The sequence below is a fragment of the Peromyscus californicus genome, unplaced genomic scaffold (assembly GCF_007827085.1).
Source record: "Peromyscus californicus insignis strain IS unplaced genomic scaffold, ASM782708v3 Scaffold_21__1_contigs__length_65335640, whole genome shotgun sequence".
In the NCBI taxonomy this organism is placed as follows: Eukaryota; Metazoa; Chordata; class Mammalia; order Rodentia; family Cricetidae; genus Peromyscus; species Peromyscus californicus.
Window position 1 is genome coordinate 19,246,597 of NW_026294514.1, and position 13,367 is coordinate 19,259,963.

Sequence of the window (13,367 nt, forward strand, 5' to 3'; positions counted from 1 at the left end):
CATTCTTGCCTACTACACACATGGCCAAGTGGAAAAACCTATGCGTGTCTCTAGTTTTAAACCTCCTTAGTTAAAATTTTAAGAGAGAAGAGAGAAAAAAAAAACAAAGTTAGGTGGGTAGTGGTGGGGAGAGTCTTAGAGAACTTGGGAGAGGGGGAAAGTATGATCAGATATATCATATAAAAATTAAATAGAAATGGGAAAACATCCTTCTTCAGCCATTCAAGGACGACTCTCTGAATCTTTTAGAGTATAAACTCAGAAAATTAAGTTAATTCCTGAATAAATACTGAACTCATATTAACCTAATTTGACACATTTATACATTGTGGAATTATTAAATCTGGATAATTAGTTTTTTCTTTTTAAAACAATTAAAATATTATGTGTTTGCCTATATTTATTTGTGTGCACCACATGCATACCTTGTACCCACAGAGGCCAAAAGATGGGGTAGGATCCTCTGGAACTGGGGTTATGGATGGCTTAGAAATACCATATGGTGCTTGGAATCAAACCTTGTTCCTTTGCAAGAGCAACAAGTGCTCCTAAATGCTGACCCATCATTCCAGTCCCAATAAATCTCTTTTTTATAGATTATTACATGTAAATAATTTCAAATACTATTCACTATCATGGTGATAATCATATAATCCTCTATTTTAGTCATTTTGAACTATATAAATACATCAATGATTATATTATACCTTACAAATATACACAATTGTTATCAGTTAATAAAATTTAGAAAACATCAACTCTTTTGATTTGGCCCCGAAAGTAAGAAAATGCAAATTTTAAGAAATGTTTCTGGTATCTGTGTTTTGAACAAAAGCAGTGCAGACTCCTCCAGATTCAGAGTCCAGGCATTGTCCAACTTCTCAAGTCAGAAGGTGAAGAATGAGTTCCCAGACTAGTTGCAAGTGAACGACTCTTTTTTTCTCTTGGTCGTCTAATACACATTTACAACACTTAAAAAATGTGTTCTTGCACTTAGAAACTAGTTTAACCCAAAACGTGGCATGCATCTTAACTCTACTGAAGATCTGTGACTATCACTTCTTGTAACAATGTAGATTACTCTATTTTCATCCATTACTTACCACCAATAAAGGTAATGTCAAAAATTAATGCTTCATCATGCTGCATGAGAATCAGAAAGTAGATAAACTTTATAGCCCTAATTAATCTATTCTTATTGATTATTTCACAGCAATTAATTAGGGCTGAAAAATGGATCAGCGGCACATCAGACAATCTTGTAGTATTATGGGACTTCTCTGACCTAGGACATAATGAGGTATTGGAGTAGGCTCAAGTGAGTCCCGTATATAGATGTCTTACCAGGAAACAGAAATGATTTTGTCGCTGTCCCCATAAAACTTTCTTCTCTGACATGCTGCTGAAACGTTGGGTTGAATGGGAGACAGAAAAAAGTGTGTTTTAGTGCCAGGATCAGTTAATCTCCTAGCAGTAAGAGAAATGATCTTTTCTTTCATGTGAAGAGACTTGGCCAAGGGGAATTCTGAGTCTGAAGTGTTTACCTAAGGTTGATTGCCTGCTCAGCCTGACAAATTCTTACATGTCACTCATAGAAGAGCTGAGGTGCTTGTACAAAATGTCCAGCCAATTCCCACATCCGAAATGTCACTTACTTCACAAGAGGAAAAGCATTGAGAACATCACTGTGGAATTTAGTAAGTCATCCATGAAGAATTAGTTATCTGAAGTGTTTTTCTAAGCTACTTCTGAAGTCATACTGCCTAAATAGAAATTTTCAGAGCCTGTCACATCCCTCATGGAGACATTAACATATAAGAATAACAACTGTTAATTAGTCATACATGGCATATATAGATTAAAACAGATTTGTTCATGTACACCCCCCCACTCCTACACCCCCCCACCCCCGCACACACACACACAATCCCATGTTGGGAACATCTCAAAGGCATCCTTGAAGTTTTCTAAGTTGTTGGGAAAACTTGACACATAACCTAGTGTAACCATTGACCTTCTGCTTTACAAAATTCTTCTAATACCATAGTGCATATTTTACCATTCAGAAGTAGAAACTTCAGTGTTTTGTAGTATATTCACAATGTTCTTTGGTCTCTTGGAATTAAAATTTTAACTTAAAAGTTCAACATGCTAAGCAAAGAAGCTGATATTGAAAGTTAGATGTTTCTTTAGATGCTTCATAAAGGAAAATTTAAATGTATTTGTTTACTGATTTTTCCATGTATCATGAGTCCTCTATAATGGTTATTGTTGATCTCAGGTAGTCATTTTCTTGTCACATGCTAAGAAATGCTCCACAATGATAACTATAGTACAAATTTATTACCCCAGCCAAAGCACTCCTGTGAAGAAGTAGAGACCTTTCAGGTTGAGAAATTCACTTAAATAAGAAAGTGGTATCACTGTAACTCTCAACGGGGTGTGATAGTCCCAGTGTGCTGGGTTCCCAAGAAAACAAGGATAGGGAAGAGGTTTTTAATCAATAGCTGCTGTTGATCTTAGCCTACGAAATGAGGAAAAAGAGATTTTCTCTCACAAATTAACAAAATATAGAGTGCTATTATGAAGTTCTGTGTGTAATCTAGCCAAAGATTGACCAGTAGCTTTTCCATGGAATTTCAGCAATCCATCCTCCAATGGTTCAGCCAAAGGACCATCACAGACCTGCCTGGAGGCCAATAGGTCTTATATTTCTATCCATTCCTTTACATCATTGCATTATAATTGGAGCTCAGAAAGTGATGCCTCAAAGACTGCTGATTTGCTGCTGCTGCTGCTGCTGCTGCTGCTGCTGCTGTTGACACTGATATATTGTCCTCTATTTCTGCCTTGCAGAAAATTATTTACAATCCATTGCTTATTTGCAGACCCCACAGATGTTGTTCCAGGCCACTGGGTGCTCTGTAAGCCTATTATGTCCCCTTAAAAAATACTTAACAACACTCCAATTTGTCTTTGTTCTCCATTGTTAAGAGAAAAAAAAAGTATACAAGTTTCTGAATCCTCTTGGGATAGTGGGTAGTTATCCCATGTGATTCTCTATCTGCACACAAGAAACTTGGTGTCTTTCTTCTGTCTGTTAGTTTCCCGTCACCATTGCAAAATACCTGACATAACCAACTAAAAACAGTGAAGGTTTTCTCTGACCTATTTAGATTTTATGGTCAACTATCCCATTGTTTTGGGGCCTGTGGAGGGTCAATTTATCATGGGAAAGCATGAGGCAGTGGAAGTCTATTCAGTTCATAATAGCCAGAAAGAAGATTAAAAAAAAAAAAAGACCAAGAGGGATCACTGTCCTCACAGCTCTTGTAAGACAATGAGCTAATATCTTCTGCTAGGCATTTCTTCCTAGAGGTTACCAGCTCCCAATATCACATAGATGAGGACTGAAGAAGAGGCCTGCAACACATGGAAATTTAGGGGACAGTGTCAACCAAAACAATAACAATATGTCCCTTGTCAGTTTATTCCAGTGACTCTTCAGAGGGTAGTGAGGAAAATCCCATTGTTCTTACAATGTATTAAACAGACTAGGAAATGTGGGTAAAAACAAACATAAAATAGCATTCTTTTCATGTATGGCATATAAGGATGAAACAAAGTAAATAGCAAAAGAGCAATTAGGTAAATTTAAAATATATTTAATAAAGGTCCTATTGCCAAAACAAAAGATCTAATGTTTTCTATGGAGACCTAAATCAAATTGCATGTCAGTAGGGCATTGCAGAAGCAATTACTGTATAGAAAGAACTCGTTCCCATTACCTCAAAGAAATGCCTTATACATGTATCTAATTGTAAATCCAAGAATAAGGAAATAAGTCTAGAAATGAGAGTACATGGAAAGCAGAAAGAGGTCAAAACTTTGATGAAATTGACTCACACCTTTGAATCATAGGAGGATTTTGACACAAGATGTCCAGCAGCATCCCTTGTAGGGAGTATGTGGTTAGCTTCTGCCTGCAGTGCTTCCAAGCATGGATTTTCTCAGAAATCTGAGTGGAAACTCCAGTGTAGGCCCAGAATTGTATAAACACCTCATGATGGGAAACTTACTAGAAGGGTGACTTGTTCCAGCTTATGCAGGAAAGAAGAGTTATGCTGGTCAGTCAGGTTCACCACACTCAGCAGACTCAAGGTTTGGTGTCATTAGTAGGGGAGTTAGAAAAACATGGTTGGTGGTCTTCCTGAACACTGAATGTGCTGTTGACATATTTTATGGAAGTGTTACTTGACTGAGACTTGCTGATTGACTGGCACTGTAGTCATGCTTCCTGGAGGGAGCCTGTTTTTAACTGGCCAGAAGCTGGTGCTGATGGTTGGCTTGAAAAACTGAGCACAGTAAGATGAATTTTCACATTGCTCTTTCCCTGTAGCGTTCTTCTAGCTGGCTGTTGACATGTCATGACCTCAACATAAGTTTTGTTCTGATTAGCATCCAAATTAAACTCACGTGTTGTACTTGTTTATCATGCTTGCTATTTCATTTATTTGTGCTTGAACAAATTTCTAGTCTCAGTGGATTAAAACAATACAAATTTGCTTTATAGTTCTGAAGTTCAGATATCTGAGATGGGTCTTCCAAGCTAAAGATCAAGCTACTGGCAAAGTTCGTTCCTCTTGGAGCCTGCTTAAGATTCCCATCTTCTGGAAGCTGCTGTCAGCACCTCAGTGTGGTTCCTTCCCCTTTTAGTCTCATCAATAAGCACATCCCCACAATCTCTACTTCCTTCATCACACCTCCATCTCTGACTCATCTCCCCCGTCTCAGATTTGATTAAATCACACCTGCTTATATAATCCAGAACACCCTCCACATCTCAAGATCTGCAATAAAATCAAATCTACAAAACCTCCTTTGTTAAGGTCATCCATTTATATGTTCTGAGGATTCGGATATAAATATGGGGGTGTTATTATGTGCATCCTGTCACTTAAATATGACTAGTCTTTTCTGCCCTGGGTGTATTTACATCACGTTACACTCTCCTATACATTAACCACTAAAATATGTGCCTTTTATATTTAAACATAAAAGAATTAAAATAGATCAAATTAGAAATGCACTTCTCACTGGGTTGAAGAGATGGTTCAGTAGTTGAGAATGTTTCTTGCTCTAGCAGAAGATCTGGATTTGGTTCTCAGTACCCACAAGGTAACTCAAAACCATATGCAACTCCAGTTCTAGGAGATCCAATGTGCTTGAGGAACCTCCAAGGATACTAGACATACATGTAGTACATATACATACATGCAGGCAAAACACTGATATACATTAAATAAATAAGTCTAAAAAATGTTGTTCCAGGCACTGATTGTATTGCAAGTACAGAACAGTGGATGTCACCCAGGTTTCTGCTTTGAATATCATAATACACATGGCATGTGTATTTTTACAGAAGTTTCTATTGAACAACAATCAATGTAGAAGGTTGCCTAGATTCCAGTGGTATCGTTATTTATTGTATTACTGATTTGGCTATGAATATTTTGTGCATGGTGTTGTATATTTCCACCAAGTATTATTTCACATCTGACACAATTCTCCTTTTAAATGTTGTGATTGGTATTGTGATGGATGCAATAAGGTTGGCCTATCTGTGATGAATTCCTTTGTCCTTCCTGTATCTACTAGTTCTTGGTGATCACTGAGCCTAGATCTATTATTTTCTTTGTTTCCTGTAAGGCGATGATGTTCCTAAATTATATTTGTTCTTCCCTGTTTATTGTTTGTTTGTTTGTTGTTTAAAAAAGGTCTACCTCAACTTAATGTACCAGGTGTTGCTGTCCCCTCATGGGAGGACTTACCCTTTTGGAGGAGATCAGGGTGGGTTGGAGGGGAAGGCATGGGGGAGTGGAAGGAGGGATGAGAGGGGCATCTGTGGTTGGTATGTAAAATGAATAAAAAATAAATAAATAAAATAAAAACTTGAGCCAACTCTCTCCGAGCACTGTGTGAACAGGGAAAGCGAGGTGAATACCTGTGCTCACTTCTGCCTCTACTGTTTTTCAAAGTAATAAGTCTGTTTTCAGCCTTTTTTTTTTTTTTTTTTTTTTTTTGGTTTTTCGAGACAGGGTTTCTCTGTGTAGTTTTGCGCCTTTCCTGGGACTCACTTGGTAGCCCAGGCTGGCCTCGAACTCACAGAGATCCGCCTGGCTCTGCCTCCCGAGTGCTGGGATTAAAGGCGTGCGCCACCACCTCCCGGCTATTGTTTTCAGCCTTTTAAAGGTGACCCATGAGTACTTTATTCAGTTCTTTGTGGTTTGCGCTCTTTAAATAGATGTGGTATATTTCCTCTATGGAATTATTGCATTTTCTATTGCCAGTGGGCACATTTTCAGCCAGTCTGAGTATCCAGAGCACTTTAGTTTCGAGCATTAAACAATGCCTGGTAAAACTGTATATTTCTAGCCCAGATATCCTGAAGTCAACTATTCTAACAAGGTGCCTTGTTTCTATATTTTCATTTGTTTAAAGAATTCAGTAGGCAGTACTGTTTCAAGCTTTACCTGTATGAAAAGGGAGAAATTACATTCAGGGTAATTTAGGAATAGAGTTGAGTTACCTTTATGCATTTAAATGAGGCCCTGTTTGTGACTTTATTAAAACATAAAAATAAAACAAACAAACAAAAAGCTGAATTATGCATTCTTTAACTTTTTGTTACTATATAAGACCCTTCATTCAGGTAATGGTTATATTTTCAAATTCTATTTAAAGTTAATTTGTCCTAATTCATTCAATCCACTTTCTTTTGAATGCTCTGCCCTCCTGGATAATTACTTTAGTAAAAGCTTAAGGATACTGATTGTTCACTGAAAATGACTTTCCTGTACTAGTGTAGAAGCAGAATTGTGCAGTTATTTAATAATTGGCACTAAGTGAACTAAAATATTTAATCTTTTTAAACATAAAGTATAAAAGAGCAGCACAACAGGGCCAGGTAAGGAAACTAATTGAAAGCATCAAGCTTTGCATATGAGAACACAGTTGTTATGGAAATACGCCAGCACTGGTCACTCATGGAGCAATGTGAGCCCCGCATCTCAGTTGCTCCTTGAGGCTCATCTCAATACAAACCCATCAAAGAGACAATCCTGGGCCTAATAAATAAGTTAGGAAAATGCTGCCTGTGTCTCCAACTTTATTAGGGGTGATAGCTCTCCAAATTACTAATCAATAGTTTGATCAGAATTCTGGGTCATCTGTCCATGCTTTGTCTTTTACTGCTAGTTACTCTCAGTTGTCTGCCCAGTTCTCTCATCTCTTCTACATCTCTAGCCCATGTACTATTGCACCACGTGGGAATGAATCATCCTTCAGCTACCTGGTTCTTGTGGACAGTTAGAAGGACACTGCCATCCTAACCATACCCAAACTGTGCTGCTCATTAAACTATTTGAAAGCAAACACAATGAGGGATAATAATTTTAACACACTTGAAGAAGCTCTCTACCTCAGCACAGTGGGCAATGATGAAGGGTGTTTACACAATTTTTGAGTCTCATGATAAAGCACTGAAACTTTCAATTCGAGTTTAAAAGCATTCTCCTTCATATATCATGTGCACCACAGAACTAATGAAAGTAGAATTCCTTAATGACAAAACTTAGGTGACTCACAAGGTGCCTGCTTAAGGTTGGTTATATCAGTTGAGAGAAACAGCTCACAGGCCTCATCATTAATTATTAGGTGTTTGCTGTATTCATATGAAACTTTGTATGATCTTTCTAAGTCACAAATAACTTAGCTCAAAAAATGGTGTCTTGTACTGGTTAGAACATTGTGCCTATTACAATTTTCAAATAGAAAGTAGAGAACGGACTTTGGTGGTAAAATTGTTGTTATTGGGGTGTGAAGCATATTACTTAACTTCTCCAACTTTATTTTTCTCTCTCTATATACATATATATATATTCTAGTATTATTTAGTAATTATGTATAGTACTGTTTGCTACAGTCATTGTTCAATAACAACAAAAGATTCATTTTCCTTCAAAGGAAAATGAGTGTTCCATGTGTCTGTACTTCCTGGGTACAGATATTTCCATGATAAGGTATGTGATTGTTTCAGTGGGCTACCATGGGAAGTAGTGGGCTTTAGAGGCATATGGCTCCTTATTCACAAGCAGACTCTTGAGCCTCAGTTTTCATAGCTGAGAAATGTGAATAATGAGAAATGGGGAGAAAGGTCTAACTCCTGGAACATAGTATTAGAATGTTATATTATTTTTTTTTACGTTCTCTTGCTGAAAGGATTGAGAAATATGTTTGACTATATTCACTGAAAAAGTAAAATATTGCTATTAAAATACTGCTTTTCCTCCAAATCTCCTATTTCTAAGTAATTAAACTAAGGATAAATGAGTTAGTATTCATTTTTGAGATGTGAGTTAAAGTAATGAGTGATTAATAGTAGTCTTCTAACATATACCTTTGTTCAAGTCATTAGGAAATTGTAATTTATAAAATGTGATTCCAATATAGTAATTTTGAGTTGTATTGTTCTGTAGCTGAAATTTTCTCCAGTCCCATCTGGCCCTGGGGCCCATGTTTCTCAGGTCCTGCCTGGCTCTGTGGTCCCTCAGGCGTTTTATAAAATAATCACTCAGAGGCTTAATATAATTTACAAACTGTATGGCCTATGGCAAGCTTCTTGCTAGCTAGCTCTTATAACTTAACCCATTTCTATTTATCTATAAGTTGCCATGACTTACTAGTACTTTCACATCTTGCTCCTCCTGACTGATGTCTCCCTAGACTCTGCCTTTCTCCTTCCTGTCTCTCTCCTGGTATTTCCCATCTGCCTATAAGCTGCCTTGCCATAGGCCAAAGCAGCTTAATTATTAACAAATGGGAACAACATACTTTCACAGCTTACAGAAACACATCTCCCAACATTGTTTACTTGTGAAATTTCACGTACACTACAACTCTAGTTCTTTTGTTTTGTTTTGTTTTGTTTGTGTCAAGGCCACAGACTTAGCATGGAACCATCAATGGGCTTGAACTACTGATCTTCCTGCCTTGAGTTCCCAAATGCTGTGTTTACAAATGTGCATTACCATACCTGGTTCACATCCACTTGTCTTAATCCACTGAAAAAGGCTATAACAAAACACCACCAACTAGCTATTTATAAGCATTTTGTTTGAAAACAAACAAAATGAAGGGTAATAATTTTAACACACTTGAAGAAGCTCTCTACCTCAGCACAGTTGGCAATGATGAAGGGTGTTTACACAATTTTTTGAATCTCATGATAAAAAATCAAAACCTTCAATTCGAGTTTAAAGGCATTCTCCTTCATATATCATGTGCACCACAGAACTCATGAAAGCAGAACACTTTAGTGACAAAATTTGACTCACAAGGGGCCTCCTGAAGATTATATAAGTTGAAATGTATGGTTCACACTTTGGCGACTGAGATCCAAGACAGATGTAGCAGGATTGACTCTTACTGAGACCTTATTTCTTTATTTACGCACAGTGACTCCAAGCTCTGACCCTCACATGGTAAAAGAGACAAGCAAGCCCCTTTAGACCTATTTTAGAAGGGTCCTCTAGTCCCATTTGGATGTATCTGCTTTCCTGACCTAGTCAAGTCCCCAGATGCTTCATTCATCCAAGTTGGAGGTAGAATTGCAATGTGTGAATTCTGGGTGGACACAAATATTGAAACCACAGTACCGACTTCCTCCTTCCAGCAAATGACAATGTACTTACTCAAAACATTTAAAACAAAATCCCTCACATTTTCCCCAGAGAATGGTAAGGTACAAAAATACAAGTAGACAGGATTAAAGGCCCTTCTTCGTTTAATTCAAATAAGTTAAATAGGGGTATATGGTGATATTTTATTTGTATTAAAATGTTATTTGTATGTTAATAAATAAAGTTGCCTGGGGGTCAGAGCTATTAGCAAGCCATAGGAAAGCAGGGCAGTGGTGGCGTACTCTTGTAATCCCAGCACTTGGTAGGCAGAGCTGGGTAAGTCTCTGTGTGTTCAGGGATACAGCCATTATTGGATACACATGCCTTTAATCAATACCAATCATGGAAAACCTGGAGGCCTATACAGACAGGCCGTGAGGAGGCGGTCATGTGGTTGGGTTTACAACCAATGAGAAGGCAGAACAGGAACTCTATATAAAGACTTTAACACAGGGGTAGCTCTGGTTCGGAGAGGTAGGACCACCTCAGGAGGAAGGGTAAGGTTTTAGCTCTTAGCTCTGACCTCTTGGTTTTCTTCTTTGCATTGGTTCTGTGTTTCTTATTTAATAAGAAGGTTGGATACATCTACAAATGGCATCCAACGTGGTGGCAAGAGTTTCCACCTAAAAACTGAGAAAAAAGATTCTAAAACGGAGCTAAAAGCAGTTCCTAATTGTCTCTCTCAAATAAGCGGCAGCTGCTGGTTTGAGCTACTGGTGGGTTCCTAGCGTACATGCTCGACCTGCTGTATGGCAGGAATAAGGCCTCTGCAAGTGGCACATTAAGCTGCATGGTGGATTTAGCCTTTGCAGGTACAAAACAAAAAAAGAGGTTTCTGGGCTACATGCTGCTTGGATAAAAGCATAGACCCATGATAGCTCTCAGAGCTGGTGGTAAATGTAGCCATGTTGGGAAGCTGAGGTTGGCGGAGCCAGCAGCCACAGCTGCTGCAGCTTAAAGCAATAGATTCACAATAAGACAGATTCAGATGTAATAGTTTAAAATGTGTGTAAAAGATACGTAGGCTTGAAAGAGACAAAAAAGGTGATATATACAGTTATAGAAACAAATACATAGTTTTAAAAAATAAAGTCTTTAAAGAGACAGTAAAATTAATATAAAAAAAGCCACGTAGAGATGAATATTACACAGAGAATCTGGATTGTGTTGTCTTTGGGATTTTTAACTGCAGAAAAATATTTGATTGCAAAGGAAGCTGAGTTAAACCAAAATGTATATTTTAAAGATATCTTGACTTCAAAATTTGGATATAAGGATATGTTGCTTTGGAAAAGAGTCTCTGCTTTTGTTTCCACAGAAAGCCAGAGGCTATGGATTTGTTCCAGATTAAGATACATCAGGTTTGACCAGCCAAGACCCCCTGAAAGGTCTCCGATGACACCATGGCCCAGATAATCCAACATCCAGAATGGTTTCAAGGCAACTGGCTCAGACAATACAGCCTCATGGACTATTCCATAATCCTAAAATTTTCTTTGTGTCCCCATAAGATACAGTGCCCCCCTCCAGCAGGAAGTAGTAAGAGAAGCTACGCCCAAATTCCCAAATTATATGTAATTTTACTTTGTTAAGGCTAAAACCTTCCTTTATGAAAAAAAAAGGGGGAAGTGCTGTGGGATGTTCTGTATGGCAAATGTGTTGCTGATTAGTCAATAAATAAAACACTGATTGGCCATTGGCTAGGCAGTGTAGGTGGGACAAAGAGGAGAATAAAGCTGGGAAGTGGAAGGCTGAGTCAGAGAGACACTGCCAGCCGCCATGATGAGAAACAGCATGTGAAGATGCCGGTAAGCCATGAGCCATGTGGCAAGGTATAGATTAATGGAAATGGATTAATTTAAGCTGTAAGAACAGTTAGCAAGAAGCCTGCCATGGCCATACAGTTTGTAACCAATATAAGTCTCTGTGTTTGTTTGGTCGGGTTTGAGTGGCTGTGGGACTGGCAGGTGAGAGAGATTTGTCCTGACTGTGGGCCAGGCAGGAAAACTCTAGCAACAGGGGTAGACTTTAAAAAAAAAGAGGTGCCAGGCGGTGGTGGCGCATGCCTTTAATCCCAGCACTCGGGAGGCAGAGCCAGGCGGATCTCTGTGAGTTCGAGGCCAGCCTGGGCTACCAAGTGAGTTCCAGGAAAGGCGCAAAGCTACACAGAGAAACCCTGTCTCGAAAAAACAAAACAAAACAAAAAACAAAACAAAAAAAAGAGGCTGAGACACAGCACTCAGACAATCAAATCACAGCAAGATTTCGAGGACTTTGGAATTCAAGTTTCCATGAGACAAAGACTTTTGATCAGTGTGAGAGGAAGCAGACCCTTGTTGTAATTCATGGGTGATTATTTCTAAAATCTTAGCCATACACACTGCTAAGTAGAAGCTCTCATGCAAAGTTCGAGGAACTTGGGGAACTACTGAAGAGTAAAAAGATGTAAGACGGGTCATGAAAATAGATCTCCATTCTCTTCTCACATGACTGTGAACATCATCCAGACAAATTGTGTCATTATTAGAATTTACAATGTCATAGATGTGCTGAATTTGACCTAAACACTTTTTTGAACTCCTGGCCTTGAACTACAGCTGTGACTCTTTTCTGCAATTATGGCTAGGCAGACGTCCCCTAGAGTGTAGACAAGACAGCATTTGGCTGACATGAAAACAACCATAGTGTCATCCAGAATTGTGAATGAACACTTTCAGGTTCAAGCCAGAAAATGAAAAGGCTGTTGATTTACAAACTTGTTTTAACTGTCAAAAGTTTCTTTACTTTTTTAGTGATGTTTTCTTTGTTGTGAATTCTGACTCAGCATGTTTATTTAGGAAAAAACCTAAAACATATAGAAAACAGAACTAAATGCTTGAGGCTATGTGTTTCTGTCAAGACACAAACTGATTCAAAGGAAGCTGACCACCAGACTTTCTAAGAATCATGAGGCAAACTTTAGGAAGTATGTGACTGCCGTGATCTGTGTAATGCTGGAATTTTCGCCATCCTCACACCCACACATGAATAGCCATGTCAAAAATTTTAACATAGGACATATCGAGCTAATGATACCATAATCAGTTTTAAAAACAAAATAGATACAGGTGATTTGATTTTTTACTAATTCAAGGAGTCGTATTTGGAAGTTAAAACATTTTCCCAGTGATTGTTCCACACTCAGAAATGTTTTGCAGTGACTTTCTTCAAAAAACAGGAAGGGTTTTGTCTTATAATACTTTGTCCGAGTTTTGGGTATTTTTTTGTTTTTGTTTACCTTCCCAGTCTTTTGCTTGTATATTAATTATGGCTTCCAACTGTGTGTTTTTATGAAGTATTTATGGGTGTATGTCTGTGTGTGTGTGTGTGTGTGTGTGTGTGTGTGTGTGTGTGTGTGTGTGTGTGTGTGAGTCTGCATAGTCTATATGTGTTTCTTATAGTTTTTCTTAGGCTCTTTTAGTTTCTGATGGTTTGTTTTGTCCAATTCTGGTTTGTTTGTTTTACTTTATTTTGTTACTTTTTTTAAAATTTTTATTTGTTTTCTAATGAGAAATCAAGAAAGGTTATGGATTTGCATGGGTGGGAAGGTGGGGAGGCTCTGGGAGGAGTTAGGGGAAGGGAAACCAT